The sequence below is a fragment of the Carex rostrata genome, chromosome 17 (genome assembly GCF_964058835.1).
Source record: "Carex rostrata chromosome 17, lpCarRost1.2, whole genome shotgun sequence".
NCBI classification, from domain to species: domain Eukaryota; kingdom Viridiplantae; phylum Streptophyta; class Magnoliopsida; order Poales; family Cyperaceae; genus Carex; species Carex rostrata.
In genome coordinates, this window is record NC_135934.1 from 1,571,579 (window position 1) to 1,588,016 (window position 16,438).

Sequence of the window (16,438 nt, forward strand, 5' to 3'; positions counted from 1 at the left end):
AATATTTTTTATTAAATGGCCAGCTTCCATATTTATTTAGCTGGCCGAAATTTGAAATTATCACAAATCCTAAATTATCAATAAAACACATTCTAAATTAATTTTCAATAAAACACATCCTAAATTAATTATCAATAAAACACATCATAAATTAATTATATATCATACACATCCTAACTTATTACAAAAAATTCATGTTCCTAACTTCCTCTCGTCTTAATTTCTTTCAGCAAGGCTTTGGCCCACATTTGGCGAAAGTCGGCCAAGCGTTGTAACGTATATTTAGCGGGAATATCCTGCATTTTTAGAATTTGTGAAGAGCATATATATACAATTAAATTGTGTATTTTATTATATTTGAAGCAACAATTCTTATTTTTGAAAAATTTATAAATGCATATATACCTTCAATTGCGGAAAAACATCGAGACAGTGGTTTATTATGTCTTGCATGAGCAACATGGTATAATATGCACATTTCCAGCCGGCTGGTTGTTGTGGGCACTACATAACAAGTTTCAAAAAAAAAATGTTTGTATTACGAGCATACAAATGGCTTATATGTATATTCATTATAATTATATCGCAATATGAATTTTTACCTTGCAATCGTTACGAACCGTTAAAGAAGCACCCATTTCCTTTATGAAGACGCTGTTGAAATATGAAAACATTGAACAATCAGTACTTACGATACATTTTTGAAATGATAATATAATAATAAAATCATTAGTATTCTAAAAAAATGTAAAATTTAGGAAAGACACTTACTCCTCGATAGCAGCACTGATCATCAGCATTCTTTTACCTTTCTTATCGGAATCGTACACGTACAATGCACGTTCTCTTGGCATAAGCACGACCAATATCCAATGATTTCTGCATGTTAGGTTTGTAGCATGTCATATTATTCAATTTATATGAATTGAAAGAAATATAATAAAATTAGAATATATATATATGTAACACTAACATCTGATGGTATGGTATGAAGATTAATCTCTTGTCCTGATTTTCTCGGAGTGCTTTCCTTATGTATTGAAGAACACGTCCTCGGTCATCATTCAACAGGGTGGCATTCGTTTGACTGGGGTCCATGAAACCAACCTGCTCATCGGGATATTCCTCCTTGAGGTATTTGTGCCAATACCTACAAAATAAAGACACAAAGGTGATCTCAATTTTGTGAAATTTGAATTACAAGTACTAAACATCTGCAATTATTACAAATATTAACTCACAGCATCCAGATCTGAACAACTGGTACAGTGAGCCACTCCCGTGGAGTAAGCAAGGCCGCATAATCATCTGCATAGACGCATATGGAGTCATCTGAACATAAAAGATCAGCTGGGGAATCGATTTCGATTGGGCTGCCATCTAGCTCCGAAAACCGATCACGAATATGCTTGAATGTCTGTCCCAGCTTGTCAAAATTGATACCATCAAATGCCTTGCAGTGACTCGTTGTTTTCGGACCTCCAGGAATAATCATTTCTTTGCGTGGTTCCTGCAAAATTTCATAATAAATTGAAGTAAAATCCAAAATCATCTATAACTCTATCACATAGATACTAATTCGGAAGTATAAGAACTTGTAATAATAATATACCTCAGCTGAACCTATCGCTATCATGGACATCGGCCATGCAGTGAAACTGCCGAGGGCATCCTTTAGGCTTTCCTGCTCGCCATTTGGTACAGGTAATGGGTGATTTATGAAGTCCGCATCGAAAATACCATCCACCATCACTCTTGCATGGTCGACCGGCATCGGTCTGCCGTGAATTGTTCCACCGGGTGCAACTGGAACATGAATTGTCCCCACGGCTACTGTAACAGTGTTCCCATTGACAGCTGCCTGGAGTTTGCAGCTTATTTCTGCCTCATGTTCAGATATATGTATTTACTCGAATAAACTAAAACGTATGAACAGTACAACATGTAATGGAAAATAAATGGTGAAATTTGAATATTATTGAATTTGAATTTGCATTACCTCAGTATACCCGGAAAGATCTGCAATTGGTTTGACTGACTGGCTGCTGCTCTGAAGGACTGTTGGGGTAAACGTCTGAACTTGTTAGCCCATTGACTGCTGAACCAAAAGTGCAAGTTGAGACTTCATTTCTTCCCTCATTTTTGCTTCTAGTCTCACCTCTATTTCTCTTACTTTGTCCTCCATTTCTTCCCTCAGTTCTTCCCTCATTTTTGCTTCGGAACTCGAGGGAGCGCGTCTCCTCCTTATTGAGCTCTTCTCGTATGTTTTCCTGATAGGAACCAAACCTCCCACTCCTCTCACCCTCCCAGGATGTTCCGGATTTGGCAGAGATTTTCCGAGAACATCGTCGTATCGTTCGACGGCCAACAAGCCTTTTTTCAGAGCCGCCTCTTGTTCTTCCTGGAATGACAACATGTTATAAACTAATAAATTAACGTAGAGGTTTCAATGAATGACAATATCTAAAATTCTTACAATAAACTAATAAAGTAAAGTAGAGTTTTCAATGAATGACAATATCTAAAATTCTTACAATCTTCTCGATGACCGGTACGTATGTTTCTGGATAAAAGCGTTCCTTGGTCTCCTTATCGAGCTTTTGTCTTCCTAGTCTCCAGGTGACGTGCCTATGCTCAATCGACATATCAAGGACCTCTTCTGGTTTCAATGCACTTGTTGAGCCTTGGGAAGACGGATCACTAGATGTTTTCTCGTCTGCAATCGTCTGCATAGCATCTGTAAGCCTACTCCGAAAACCCTCGCTCATGTAACCTCTAGATCCTAAGAAATGCGGATACTCGTTTTTGGCCTGATTCTCCTTTCCAATTTTGCTAGCAGTCTACAATTAATATGTCAAGACAATCATTGTAGGCCTTAATTATAAGAGTATTTGAATTCTTACTTAGAGATAAGGTAGGTGATCCGCAGAAATAAACATACCTCAAACTCCTCCGTCTCTCGATACTTGACAAATACCTCCCAGTCTTTTTCTTCCATATTTTGCTTGGCAAAATCGGGAGTCTCACCCGCACGCCACACTTTAGTCATCTCGGTTCGCCACCTCCGGTGATAAGTAGCCATCTTCTGATAATAATAGTTCCTCACTTTTTCTTCCTCTTTTATACCCCATCTCAGCTGCCAAACAAATAGAAATCAAAATTTAGAGTTAGTTAATATCAAATGAAAGCTTGTGAACTTAGTACTACGTTATTTACCTTCAGTGTTTCCCATATTTTCAGCTTGTTCTCTTCTGGAACATCTTTCCACAATACGAAACTTATAGGAATATTCATTATCACCAATATACCGAATTCCGTTGGAAAAGACGTATCCGTAGTAACAACCGGCCTGTGAAACTTGTCAAGTTCCAGCTCTTTCCCTTTCTCGTTAAACTTCTCCTTGATTGCATTAGGCCCTCTTCCTCGTTTCTTAGCCGAGGCTGTCTGACTATTGCTTTCCATATCTGAATTTGCAAATAGGTTAACAATATAACAAGTATCAAAAATTGCAATTTCAATATGACAAAAAATTCGAGTTTCTAAACTCAATATCTAACAATTTCAAACAAGTATCACCTTCATATAATTTACCAAAGTATCATAAGAATATAATTTACCCAAGTATCACAAGAATATATATGTTCATACAAATTCAACATTTGTATGAATCTCTAAACAATTCTTAAACAACTAATTCAACATTTCTAAACAATTTCAAGAATTTCTAATCCGAAGTGGTCTAAACAATTTCTAAACATTTGTAAACAATTTCAAGAATTTCTAATCCGAAGTGGTCTAAACAATTTCTAAACATTTGTAAACAATTTCAAGAATTTCTAATCCGAAATTCTAAATAATTTCTAAACAATTTTGTAATCAATTCATAATAAACCAAGGGAGGGAGAGGGGACTTACTACATTCACAATTATTTAAGCATACACACATTCACAATTATTTAAGCATATATATACCCGAATCTATAAGCATATACAAGTTTCACAAGAATTAAATTGGCAAACCCTAAACCCTAAACCATCATATACATACAAATTATGCAAGTACTATCACAAGAATATACCCGAATTAATCTAACATACATACATTCACAATCATTTCGGTTTGGTAATTATTCACAATCATTTCGGTTTGGTAATTATTCACAATCTAACATACATACATTCACAAGCATATACCCGAATCTAATATACCCTAAACCATCATATACATTCATCATATATATTCACAATCATATACCCGAATCTAATATACCCTAAACCATCATATACATTCATCATATACATTTCGGTTTGGTAATTAACTAGTTAACTAAAACAATTACTTATTCAATTAATGTAACAATTCAATTAATTACCCGATTTGAGAGGGAGAGGGAGGCGGAGCAAACGAGCCGACGGAGGTCACAAGCCAACAGAGTCGACGGAGGAGAAGAGCCAACGGAGGAGAAGGAGAGAGAGGGGTCACGGCCAAGGAAGGAGCTAGAGAAGGAGGTCACGGCTAAGGAAGGAGGAGGCGGAGGAGGCCGAGTGAGGCTAAGGAAGGTTACGGCGGAGGAGAAGGAGCACGGCTAGGCCACGGCGGAGGAGGAGCAAGGCTAGGTCAGCACGGTTTAATTTTGAGGTTTTGAAAAATGAGTAAGTTTTAAAGAATATAGAGGCGCCGGTTGGAGAGGGAAGCCTATCAGCATCGGTTTCTAGCTTAAGAACTGATGCTGATAGTTATCAGCATCGGTTTCTAGTTTAAGAACCGATGCTGATAACTATCAGCATCGGTTCTTAAGCTAGGAACCGATGCTGATAGTGCTATTCATTTAAAATAATGCGGACTACTATCAGCATCGGTTCCTAGCTTAAGAACCGATGCTGATAGTTATCAGCATCGGTTTCTAGTTTAATAACCGATGCTGATAACTATCAGCATCGGTTCTTAAGCTAGAAACCGATGCTGATAGTGCTATTCATTTAAAATTGTGTTATTTTATATTTTTGTATAAAAAAACATGTTATTGTGTTATTTTATATTTTTGTATTTTAAAATTTAAAAAAAGGATTTTTATGTGTTATTTTATATTTTTTAATGTGTGTGTTATTTTAAAATATAAAAAAAACATGTTTATGTGTTATTTTATATTTTTGAATGTGTATGTTATTTTAAAATATAAAAAAAGCACGTTTATGTGTTATTTTATATTTTTGAATGTGTATGTTATTTTAAAATATAAAAAAAGCATGTTTATGTGTTATTTTATATTTTTGTATGTGTATGTTATTTTAAAATATAAAAAAAGCATGTTTATGTGTTATTTAATATTTTTGTATTTTAAAAATTACTTATAAAATAAAATAAAATAAGCTACTAAAATACAAACATTAAAAATTTAAAAATAAGCTAATAAATTACATATAACATGAAAAAAAATAAGATACAAGAAATGTTGAAGAATAACTTGCATGCTTCTCATCGTCGGGTGTTTCAGTGCATTTTGAAAAAAAACCCGTACCTTTTTGTCAGCAATATTAAAGATTATTAACTCACATTTTAATATTTTTTGACATACCAATATTAAATATATGACATACCAATATTATGACTTGCCAATGGAAACTTCTTCAACCCATTCTCCTTCATCATGATCGATGCGCATGTGACCTGTTTCATTATCCTCAGCGCCCGGTAGAGATGCCATGCCAGTAGAAAACGGTGGTATCTCATCAAAATGATCGTACGCTTCTTCGTCTTCCACATTATCAATCCCGATTATACGTCTTTTACCAGAGAGGACAACATGTCTTGAACGATCGGCGGGATCAGTTACGTAGAACACTTGCGTGGCTTGTCTTGCAAGTATAAATGGATCATCCTTATATCCAGCTTTACTGAAATCCACCAGAATAAAACCATCTTCGTCGACTTTAACCCCCCTACGGTTATCGACCCATTTACACATAAATAACGGGATATTAAATCTTATGTAATCGAGCTCCCAAATTTCTTCAATAAACCCGTAATATGACATCGATGCATGCGATGGTCCGGCACCTTTAGGATCTGACAAATCACTCGAAACAGCTACTAACGTCACTCCACTGTTTTGTACGGTACTCTTTGCATCTTGATTTCTTGTGTAAAATGTGTACCCGTTAATGTCATATCCTTGGAAGGTCCTCACGACATGAAATGGACCAAGAGCCAACAATTTGACAATTTCTTTAATGTTTTCTCCCTCCGGAGCTTGCATGACTCTACGTGTAAACCATCTTTCAAAAGTTTTATTGTGTTCGCCGATTAACCACTTATTAGATTTCTTAGGATTCTGTTGCCGCAAAAGAGTCATATGCTCGTCCCAAAAAGGATGAACGTCAGTGAGGTGTTGCAAAACATGAAAATGTGCTAGTGACATTGTTGTACTATCAGGCACGAATAATTTCGCACCGATTGTTCCTACCCCGTGAAGCCTACCCTCGTGCCGAGATTTAGGGATGCCGATGGCTTTGACATCATCCATATAATTAGTACAAAACTCAATAACCTCTTCGGCAGTGTAAGCTCTTACGATGCTGCCCTCAGGCCGATATCGGTTCCTGACATATCCCTTTAACAATCCCATGTATCTCTCGAACGGATACATGTACCGCAAGAAAACAGGTCCACACATCTTAATTTCTCTAATTAGGTGAACGATTAAATGAACCATGATGTCAAAAAAAGACGGCGGAAAATACATTTCAAGATGACAAAGAGTGACAACAACCTCCTTCTGCAGAGCATCTAGCGTATCAGGATCATTTACTTTGCAACAGATGACGTTAAAGAAAAAACAAAGCTTCGTAATGGTCTGCCTAACACACTTTGGCAATATGCCCCGAATTGCAACAGGAAGAAGTTGTGTCATTAAAACATGACAGTCGTGAGACTTCATTCCTGTCAATTTTAAATCATCCAGTGAAACTAGGTTTTTAAAATTCGAAGAATATCCAGATGGAACTTTGACACCATGAAGGCATTCCAGTAAGCTTTTTTTCTCTGCTTTCGATAGCGTATGCATTGCGGGTTTTAGATATGTACAAGTTTTTCCTTTTTCTCTTTCCTTCTCTGCTGGTTGTAGATCTGGCCTTATGTTCAAGAATTGCATGTCTTTCCGAGCATTGATACCGTCCTTAGTTTTACCCGGAATATTCAATAATGTTCCAACTATGCTATCACACACGTTTTTAACCACATGCATCACATCGAGACAGTGTCGAACCTCTAAGTGCTCCCAGTATGGTAAATCCCAGAATATTGACCTCTTCTTCCAACATATTTTCGGAGCCCCTTTCTTTCTCACCACCTTCTTTTTAAATTTACCCAATTGAACTTTCAAATCTTTTACTCGCGAATAAACTTGCTTACCGGTCAACGGGTAATTTGATCTGGTATTCTCGGTCTTTCCATTGAATTCTTTTTTTCTCTTTCGGTGTGCGTGGTTGGCAGGAAGAAATCTACGATGACCCATGTACACATTTTTAGAGGAGTTGGGTAGCCACACATCGACTGTATCATCCAGGCAAACAGGGCATGCTTTCTCTCCTTTGACACTATAACCCGACAAATTTCCATAAGCCGGAAAATCATTAATGGTGCAGAAAAGCATGGCCCGTAAAGTGAATTTCTCCTTACTGTATGCATCATACATTTGCACTCCGGGTTGCCATAATTCTTTTAAATCCTCAATCAATGGCGCTAGATATACATCTATGTCGTTCCCGGGCTGTTTGGGTCCTGATATGAGCAAGGTCAACATGATGTATTTGCGCTTCATACATAACCAAGGCGGAAGATTATAAATGCACAATAAAACCGGCCAACTGCTATGCTTGCTGCTCATGCTACTGTGCGGATATATTCCATTTGCACTCAGCCCAAGCTTTAGATTTCTAGGGTCACGTCCGAATTCAGAAAACTCTCTGTCAATATTCCTCCACTGGGGAGAATCAGCGGGGTGCCGTAATTTCCCGTCTTTCTTCCGGTTTTCGGCATGCCAACGCAGTAATTTTGCATCTTTAGCATTTGAGAACAAACGTTTGAATCTCGGTTTTACGGGGAGGTACCACAATGCTTTTGCAGGAGGTCCTTTATTCGGTTTACAATCATCACTTTTATCACTGGCAATCTGCTTTGGTTTGTAACGTGATGCACCACATTTTGGACACTCGTGAAGGTCTTCATACTCATTTCGATATAATATACAATCATTTGGGCACGCGTGTATTCTTTGAACTCCCAAATCAACTGGGCACAATATTTTCTTCGCTTCGTAAATATTGGGTGGTATCTCGTTTCCTTCCGGAAGCATTTCTTTTAAAGTTTGTAATAGCTCAGTAAAACTTCTATCACTCCAACCGTTAGATGCTTTAAGGTTATACAATTTTAATACACCTTTCAATTTTGAAAATTTAGAACAACCAGGATACAATTCCTTATTAGAATCTTCGTACAAATTCTCAAACAAACAATACTGCTTATCATTATCAAAATCCTCTTCTATATCACGTAACATTTGATCAAAATTATCACATTTATCTACCACTATATCATCATTTTCTTCGGTATGATACTCCTGTTGCTCAGTACGAGTACCTACGTCGGTTTCCAATCCCCGTAAGTCATTCCCCTCATCCCCAACGGTATGGTATTCCTGATGCTCAGTACCAGTACCTATGTCGGTTGGAAAACTCTCACCATGCCATATCCAACACTTATATCCTTGCTTGAATCCACGACGGATTAAATGGCTCCTCACTTGGTTCGAGTTGGAAAATTTTTTACCATTGTTACAATCACGACAAGGACACGACATCATTGTACTCCCCTTATTCGCCATATCTTCCATAGCAACTCTGATAAATTCCTCGACACCTGTCGTATATTCATCCGATAGACGTGATGCTTCGTACATCCAACTGCGGTCCATCTGCAATTATAGTAGAACACAATTAATTTAGAACAAGTTTGGGGTACTAAATTATATTCACAGTAAGGCTTACATGGGGCCTGGTTACCATCCTATCCCACAATTAATTCAGACAAATCTGGACCATAAAAAAATAGTAAACAATTTCCAAAAAATGTCAAATTTGGTCTCCAAACACATATTAATACGGAGAACAAGATAAACGGTTCGGATCGACCGTGAGTATTTTGAAAAATCAAATATTGAGCCGTAGCACGGGAGGCCTCTATGCAACCCATAGCATATTAGCCAAATACTATATAACATATATATGATGCATGCTAGGGTATATATGGGTATATATCAAAATCTCAAATATAGCATGCATGTGCAAATATAGTTATATCAAAAATTCATATATATCATGAATTTGCTCATCTTCACATATAAAGAAAAGCTTAAAATATAAAAATGTATTAAAACCTAAAAGATAGATTAGGGTTTATAAAATGGGCCGAATTAGAACCTAAATTGTGCTAGATCTAACATCAAACTTGAGAAAAGAGATGATTAATCAATTAATGAACCTGAGAACGAAGAGTGAGATAGCTGATCAATGCCCAGTAAGATAGCTGCTGCGCCAAGCAATGGAGGAAAAAGAAAGAAAAATGATTCTGTGAAGAATCAGACTTCGGGATAAAGCTAAATAAGAACTATCAGCATCGGTTCTAAGCTTAGAACCGATGCTGATACTTTACAATCAGAATCGGTTCTAAACTTAGAACCGATGCTGATAGAATCAGCATCGGTTTTAATATTAGAACCGATGCTGATAGTGCATGTGCTGTGCTTTCATTAACTTTTAGTATCGGTTTTAGTGATAGAACCGATTCAGGTAGGTATTAGTATCGGTTGGTTAGTACACCCGATCCAGATAAGCCGATCCTGATTCCTGTTTTTCCACTAGTGAATCCGCAAATGTTTTAATTTTGTAGCAGCAGTGCATTAGGATACCGTCCCAGATGTGTCTAAGATTTTCTGATTTTTCTTTTATCCTTGTACCAGGAAACATGCATCTGCCTACTGGCTTTTGAAATGACAAAATTATTACAAAACCATAAATTCTATATGAAGTTACAGAGCGCTTCCGTCAACTTCATGAACAAGATTCAATTCCACTAAAGTTATATTTTGAATCAATGGAACAATTGCATTATTAGACTACACATGTCAACGTCATGACAGCACTTGCGCGCGTAGCATGATACTGATGTGTTTCTTTTCTTTTTCTTTTTGGAAGGAAAACATGAGGTTGACTACCCTTCAAACTATTCAAAGTCTTAGCTAGTTCTTCCCTTCCTCCCTCTATATATATGTGTACATCACTCGGATCACATATATAGATTTTCAAACATTCACAGCCTAGCTACCATTAAAATTTTGCAAACAAAATAACTACTCATAAATCGATCATTTACCTGTATTTGATCCATTAGTGTCTTCGACATGTCGCGAGAGAAACTCAAGGATGTGAAGGTAACATTCATAGAGACTACATATTTCAACACTGATGCCGATAATTTCATGGCACTTGTGCAGAAATTAACCGGGAAGGAACCGTCAAAAGCCAACAAAATAACACCGGCACAAATAGCACCGCAAGCATATGGAGCAGTAGTACTACCATTAACTGCACTATCGAGAACGGAGGTTCCTCGTGCAAATGAAGAATTTGAAACTGAAGCAGCAGGTGCAAAAGATGTGGTTGATGAGGTTGATTCATGGATTGTAGATTTAGAACCATATTTGGATGATTTGTATGAATTACTGAACCAATGATGCTTGCTCAACCTTTACTGCTACAACAAGCAGCAAGCTTTGCGATTTCCTGCACATTATCATCTCAAATTTTGGTGCAGTTTCAGTGCACATATATTTTTTAGCTGAGATTTTGTTTCAGCAATTTACAAATATAGATTGCTTGAGTTACTTAAACGTGTGTGTGTGTGTAATTTCAGCTTAAGTTCATATATAAGTTGTCTAATGGCACAAGGGATGGCCTCCAAAAAGTTTATGGGTTCATGTCTATGAAGGATATGCACATAATTAATTATGAATGCTGGACTCATATATTAGGTTAATGAGCTGCTGAGGGATTTTGTGGAGTTACTATATAGTTTGCCTATTTATTGCACTAGAAATGCATGTGGTATTTTAGAGGATGGAAGAATGCACTATGGATCTGTGTTACCTTTGATCTCTCTTGTCTCTTGACAATCATTGTAATTAAAGCTTGTGGTGTTGGTGGCTTTGGAATTTCCTCTCTTCAATTTGACGGCTATTTTATTTGGTACCTCAATTATATTTGACCCTATACTAGTATATATATATAGAGAGATGAGCTATGGTGAGTTGCGAAGTAAAACACGTTTCTACTTCATACCGTATTTTTATTTTGAAAGTCCAAACGACCGATCCGAACCATTAGATGTTTAATCCATATTGAAATGTGCTTGGATACCAAATTATATATTTTTTTGGAATTGTTTTACTATTTATTAAGCATTTTTGAAAATTGCTATTTTGCTATGAACAGTAAAATTTTCTGGACCATCAGATCAACGATTTTCAAAATTGCTTAATAAATAGTAAAAAAATTCCATAAAATGTAAAATTTGGTCTCCAAGTACATTTCAATATGGAGAACAAGATGAACGGTTCGGATCGACGTTTTGAACTTTAAAACCGTAAAATATGAGCGTGAAATAAAATAGTCGCTTTACTTCGCAATTCACAGTAGTCCATCTCTCTCTCTATATATATATATATATAATCACATATGAAGTAGTTTTACTTTAACGTACGAGTTTTATAATTTTATTATTAAAACTTAAAAAATAAAGAACTTTCTCAAATGTCTCTTTGTTTTTTTTTTTTGTATGCCTTCTTTCGAAGTTTAAAATAATGTACCTTTCTTTCATGCGCCAGCTGGAAATTTTGAAGGTTGGTATAGCAAATTTGATAGTAAGACAGGATATCCAATTGACAGCCATTTCCCTCACTAGGTGATTTGTACCTCGGAAATTATTCATGTCACATCAAAAATATTTTGTTCTTGTTCTCATTTCTCGTCACAAAATTATTGCTACTTTTTTGACCCCACTTTCGTTTGCCAGTGCAATTAGAATACATAAATGTAGAGATTGCTTTTACAATTATAATCAAATGTTTTCTTTTTTTGATTGGTATAAAGAGTTCACAAAAATGATTGATGCAGATAAATTCTAGATGTCGATTTTGACTTGTTGATTCATACATAAATATATAAAACAGATAATTTTTATTCTTTATGTAGCAAAAAATATTTAGATTACACCTAATTAATGGTTTTGATTTGACATATAAATTTTTAGAATTTTCGTTATTAGAAATAAAAAAATGAAAGCATGCATGTTGAATTTTTTTTTTTTCTTTTTTTTAGAGATCTTAGAACCCGTGGGACAGGCGGTCCACTTGTGTTTTGGACTGCCCGTGGGCCTGACGGTTGGGACATTTAAAAAAAAAAAAAACTCAATGCTAGAGTTATTTTTAAAATTAAGTTTTTTTTTAGAGTATTAATAAAAATGGCCATCTTTTCTATTCCTTTTTCTTTTGTTAAGGAGTCGAGAATAAAATAATGTACTTCTTTAACCTGTGCTAGTAGAAAATAGAGTGGTAACACAATTGACTAGAAAAAAAAAATCTAAAACTATAGTTATTTAAAGATTGAGAATTCCAACTCCACTCACGATTTCACATCGATCCTTTCCCAAAATTTCAAAAAAATAAAAGATAGACATCCAATTAACAGCCGTCAAAGTTTGAATATATCAATGCAGTCAATTATCATTCTCTTCTTTTCTTTTCTATTTCTTTTTCTTTTATCAAGGAGACGAGAATAAAATAATGTACTTCATTAACTCATGCTAATAAATAATAGAGCAGCAGCACAGTTAGTAAGATTAAAAAAAAAAAAAAAATTCTAAAACTATCGCTATTTAAAGATTGTGATCGCAGCTTTTGCCAAATTTTCAAAAATAAAAGATAGGACATCCAATTAACAGCCGTCAAAGTTTTGAATGCATCAATGCAGTTAATCATCATTCTTTTCTTTTCTTTTCTGGTGAGTGGTGGGAGATCACCGTTTTAATTTGTCGTCACATAAAAAATGTGTACCTTTCTTTGGTCAGCGATAATATTTGTAATTGTTTCTCATTTATCCTGAGAGCTTGTTGCAACTTTTCCAACCTGATCTCTTCTCTGTTCTGCCAGATGATCACAAAGACTGCCAACCTGTACACCCACTGGAATACCTAAGTGCCAGCATGTCAACGGCTTTCTAGTTTCGGAGATAAAAGTCCATCAATGCCTGCGATGACAACTTCGATTTTGACAAATGCTGGACTTCCATTTTAATTTGTTTCTTTACCAAGTCTCCGAATGTTATACGTTAGTGGAAAATATGAAATCAGAAACGGTTATATACGCATATTAGTATCATAATACAATTGATCCTGATGAAGCTGATACTGATAGTACAATAATCTGAATCGGTTAAATAACCGATCCAAATAGAAACTATCAGGATCGGTTGTGTATTATATAACCGATCTTAATAGGCATTAATCTGGATCGGTTGTGAACAGAGAACCAATCTTAATAGGTATTAATCTGGATCAGTTTTTCACTACGAACCGATCTTAATAGGCATTAATCTGGATCGGTTGTTAACAAAGAACCGATCCTGATAGTTCCTAATCTGAGTCGGTTCTTTTAAACAACCGATCCAGATAGTTTTTTCCCCTTTTTTAATACCCATTAGAAAAACAATTAGTATCAGTTTTATTAAAACCCGATCCAGATTGAAATTTATTATGATCGGTTGTTCTATACAACCGATCCTGATTATTTTATGGAAGTTTTTTTTTAATAAAAAATGGTATCTAGATCAATTGTTTTAATAGAACCGGTCCTAATGTTGTATTGAATATAAAAAAAAAACATTTTTATTTATTTGGCCAGCTCATGCTAAATTGTAATTTTTTTTTCATACAAATCACATACACATCCTAAATTAAATATCATAGATATACACATCCTAAATTAAATATCATACACACATCCTAAATTAAATATCATACACAAATCCTAAATTATTATAAAAAATTCATGTTCATGCAAATTAAGTTTACACATCACATCCTAAATTGTTGTACTTCTTCTCGGTTTTACTTCATTTAGGAAAATTTGAACCCACAAGAGAGTCATATGCTCGTCCCAAAAAGGATGAACGTCAGTGAGGTGTTGCAAAACATGGAAATGTGCTAGTGACATCGTTGTACTATCGAGCACGAATAATTTCGCACCGATTGTGCCTACCCCGTGAAGTCTACCCTCGTGCCGAGATTTAGAGATACCGATAGCTTTGACATCATCCATATAACTAGTACAAAACTCTATAACCTCTTCAGCAGCATAAGCTCTTATAATGCTGCCCTCAGGCCGATATCGATTCCTGACATATGCCTTTAACAATCTCATGTATCTCTCGAACGGATACATGTACCGCAAGAAAACAGGTCCACATATCTTAATTTCTCTAATTATGTGAACGATTAAATGAACCATGGTATCAAAAAAAGACGGTGAAAAATACATTTCAAGATGACAAAGAGTGACAACAACCTCTTTCTGCAGAGCATCTAGCGTATCAGGATCAAAGAGAAAAAACAAAGCTTTGCGATGGTCTGCCTAACACAATTTGGCAATATGCCCCGAATTACAATAGGAAGAAGCTGTGTCATTAAAACATGACAGTCGTGAGACTTCATTCCTGTCAATTTTAAATCTTTCAGTGAAACTAGGTTTTTAATATTCGAATAATATCCAGATGGAACTTTGACACCATGAAGGCATTCCAGTACGCTTTTTTTCTCTTCTTTTGACAGCGTATGCATTGCGGGTTTTAGATATGTACAAAATTTCACATTTTCTCTTTCCTTCTCTGCTGGTTGTAGATCCGGCCGTATGTTCAAGAATTGCTTGTCTTTCCGAGCATTGATACTGTGCTTAGTCTTACCAGGAATATTCAATAATGTTCCAACTAGGCTATTACACACATTTTTAACTACATGCATCACATCGAGACAGTGTCGAACATCTAAGTGCTGCCAGTATGGTAAACCCCATAATATTGACTTCTTCTTCCAACTAATTTTCGGTGCCCCTTTCTTTCTCACCACCTTTTTTTTTTAAATTTCCCAAATTGAACTTTGATATCCTTCACTCACGAATAAACAGCTTTACCGGTCAATGGATAATTTACTATGGTATTCTCGGTCTTTCCATTGAATTATTTCTTTCTCTTTCGGTGTGCGTGGTTGGCAGGAAGAAATCTACGATGACCCATGTACACGTTTTTAGAGGAATTAGGTAGCCACACATCGACTACATCATCCAGGCAAACAAGGCACGCTTTCTCTCCTTTGACACTATAACCCGACAAATTTCCATAAGCCAAAAAATCATTAATGGTGCATAAAATCATGGCCCGTAAAGTGAATTTCTCCTTGCTTTTGCCGGAGGTCCTTTATTCGGGTTGTAATCATCACTTTTATCGCCGGTTAACTGCTTTGGTTTGTAACGTGATGCACCACATTTTGGACACTCGTGAAGATATTTATACTCATTTTGATATAATATACAATCATTTGGACACGTATGTATTCTTTGAACTTCTAAATCCACTCGGCACAATATTTTTTTCGCTTCATAAATATTAGATGGTATCCCGTTTCTATTCGGAAGTATTTCTTTCAAAGTTTGTAATAACCAAGTAAAACTTCTATCACTCCAACCATTAGATGCTTTAAGGTTATACAATTTTAATACACCTTTCAAGTTTGAAAATTTAGAACAACCAGGATACATTTTCTTATTAGAATTTTCGTACAAATTCTCAAATAAATAATACTGTTTATCTTTATCAAAATTCTCTTCTAAATCACGTAACATTTGATCAAAATTATTACATCTATCTACCACCATATTATCATTTTCTTCAATATGGTATTCCTAATGCTCAGTACGAGTGCCTATGTCAGTTTTCAATTCCCGTAGATCATTCCCGTCATTTCCACCGGTATGGTATTCCTGATGCTCAGTACCAATACCTATGTCGATTGGCAAACTCTCACCGTGCCATAACCAACACTTATATCCTTGCTTGAATCCACGACGGATTAAATGGTTCCTCACTTGATTCAGGTTGAAATTTTTTTGACCATTGTTACAATCACGACAAGGACACGACATCAGTGCACTCCCCTTATTCGCCATATCTTCCATAGCAACTCTGATAAATTCCTCGACACCTGTCATATATTAATCAGATAGACGTGATGCTTCGTACATCCAACTGTGGTCCATCTACAATTATAATAAAACAC